General features: G+C 38.9%; 1 pseudogene; it reads left to right on the forward strand.

Annotated features, from left to right (window-relative positions):
• The first annotated feature begins 766 nt into the window (after positions 1–766).
• LOC113915152 lies at positions 767–1,711 on the forward strand (annotated as a pseudogene).
• The last annotated feature ends 1,386 nt before the right edge of the window (positions 1,712–3,097 follow it).

The following is a 3,097-nucleotide window of genomic DNA, read 5'->3' on the forward strand; positions in this document are numbered from 1 at the left end:
CGACGTGGGGCTCAATCCCAGGACCCTGGGATCATGACCTGAGCCAAAGGCAGCCACTTAACTGACTGAGCCACCCAGGCGCCCTTAATACTTACCTTTGAGAGCTTCTGTACTCAAATAGTTCTGTTTGTAATTATCTTGATGGCTTATGCTAGTTATGTGATATGAAAGTTAATTAGATACAGTTCAAGTTATGATACTACAAATAAACTGTATGTCCATACAGGATATTATTACAACTACTAACAGCTACCAGATAGTAGGGGCTCAACGAATGTAGGCTATTATGACTGGAGATATTCAACCTACTTCAAAAAACATATCCAGGAGATGAAGAGAACATTCTTTTTGGAACCTCAGAAGCCAATTTACTTGATTTACTATATCAGAATCCCTACATGTACTGTTTGTTGTTCATCTAAGATTTCATACAACCCAATATACATATTTCGAAAAGTATTGACTGTATCCACGTAAAGTCAGGAAGTGATCTGCTTAACAATGATTTTAATTAAGATGGTCATTGCTAGATTTGTTTATATACAAATTCTGTATCCTCACATAATCGTTCATTTCCTGTTTTCTGCTTCTTTATTAGATGTGATCTTAGTTTCCTTCCTTTATTTTTTAACCAATCTTCATAAACTCTTTCTATAATACAGATGTTGTCCTTTATAAATGTTTACTAGGTGAAATATTTACTTTCAGGTCAAATTCATTTTAAAGAAATACAGTTTATCATTGCAGGATGCAGTTTGAATTCAACATGTTAACTTTCCAGAATACCGCGTCCTCTTCCATCATTTTCCTGCTAACTGGTGTTCCCGGGCTGGAAGCCTTCCACACCTGGATCTCCATTCCCTTCTGCTTTCTCTACATAACCACCCTCTCGGGAAACAGCCTGATCCTCTTTGCCATTGTCACCCTGCCCAGCCTCCACGAACCCATGCATTATTTCCTCTCCATGCTGTCCACCACTGACCTCAGCCTGTACGTATCCACCCTAGTTACCATGTTGGGTATATTCTGGTTCGACGTCAGGGAGATCAGCTTTAATGCCTGCTTGTCACAGATGTTTTTCATTCAACTTTTCACTGTCATGGAATCCTCAGTGCTGTTGGCCATGGCCTTTGATCGTTTTGTGACCATCTCTAGTCCTCTTAGATATGCCTCTATCTTAACCGACCTTAAAATAGCACAGAGTGGAGTAGCAATCATCACCAGGGGGACACTGATACTGACTCCTATGGTGTTGCTTAAATGATTGTCCTTCTGCTGCAGCCACATGCTGCACCACTCCGACTGCTTCCACCCTGATGTAATGATGCTCTCGTGCACAGACACCAGGATCAACAGTGCAGTTGGGTTGACAGCCCTGATCACCACTGCTGGAGTGGAATCCATCATTATTTTTTCCTATTTTTTAATCATTAAGACTGTCCTCAGCTTTGCATCTCCAGAAGAGAGGAAGAAAGCCTTTAGCACATGTGTCTCACATATTGGGGCTGTTGCTGTATTCTATATTCCGTTGATTAGTCTGTCCTTTGTACACAGATTTGGGAAACAGACTCCACCTTACGTACATACGCTGATTGCCAATGCCTACCTGCTAAGCCCCCCTGTGCTGAACCCCATCATCTATAGTGTGAAGACCAAACAGATACGCAGAGCTGTGCTAAAAGTTCTCCAGCCCAGTGCAACAAAGGAATAGATGGGTTTTTCACTTTTTTTTTATTCCTTTTTATTGTATAGATGAGTAAAATGCCCCTCATAGAAGTTAAAATGCTGAGACTTATGTTTGGGATAAAAGCATCTCAAAAGATCACTTTATCTTTAAGTAAGAAGACCATGAGCTAAGAGAAAAATTTAGGCTACAATTATCTATCATTATTTACTCAGGCAACCACAATGATATTAACATTTATTCATTTGTGATAAAAGGTTTTCATTTACTTGGATAACCAAAATGTTTGTTTTAAAGAAGAAGGCAGGAATAAAAAGTGTGTTAACAATAGCCAGTTACTGAATTTTATCATCTAAATCTGACACATGAAATTGGCATTGCCCATGGTTATGGAATTGTTCCAAATATTTTTACTTTTTCTCTGCCTCAGACCTCCATAACCTTTTATATAATAGCTAGTGTTATCTTCAATACATGTTTTACTGCTTTGTCAGTAACCTGAACTTTTTTGATCAAATGTCCTTACTTTCCCCCAGCTCTTCAGGGAAGATTTATAGCATAAGCAGCCTATGAAAAATAACTCTTCTTTTTTAAAAAAATTAAATTCAATTAGCCAACATACAGTACATCTTTAATTTCAGATGTAGAGTTCAGTAATTCATGAGTTTTGTATAACACCCAGTGCTCATCACATCAAGTGCCCTCTTTAATGCCCATCACCCTGTTACCCCATCCCCCCACCCACCTCCCCTCCCTCAACCATCAGTTTCTTTCCCATAGTTAAGAGTCCCTGATGGATGGTCTACTGCTCTGATGACTTACCATTCCATTTTCCCTCCCTTCCCCTATGATCCTCTCTGCTGGTTCTTATATTCCTCATATGAGTGAAACCATATGATAATTGTCTTTCTCTGACTGACTTACTTCGCTCAGCATAATACCCATCAGTTCCATCCATGTTGATGTAAATGGTAAGAGTTCATCCTTTCCATAGTTTGGCTATTGTGGACATTGCTGCTATAAACATTGAGGTGCAGGTACTCCTTCAGATCACTACATTTATATTTGTTTCCTGCCATTCTGACTGGTGTGAAGTGGTATCTCATTGTAGTGTTGATTTGTATTTCCCTGATGCCAAGTGATGCTGAGCACTTTTTCTTGGCCATTTGTATATCTTCTTTGGAGAAATGTCTGTTCATGTCTTCTGCCCATTTCTTTACTGGATTATTTGTTTTTTGGGGTGTTGAGTTTGATAAGTTCTTTATAGAACTTGGATGCTAGCCCTTTATCTGATATGTCATTTGCAAATATCTTCTCCCATTCTGTAGGTTGTCTTTTAGTTTTGTTGACTGTTTCCTTTGCTGTTGAAAGCTTTTTATCTTGATGAAGTTGCAGTAAGTTCATTTTTATTCT

The sequence above is a fragment of the Zalophus californianus genome, chromosome 11, assembly GCF_009762305.2.
Source record: "Zalophus californianus isolate mZalCal1 chromosome 11, mZalCal1.pri.v2, whole genome shotgun sequence".
Classification (NCBI taxonomy): Eukaryota; Metazoa; Chordata; class Mammalia; order Carnivora; family Otariidae; genus Zalophus; species Zalophus californianus.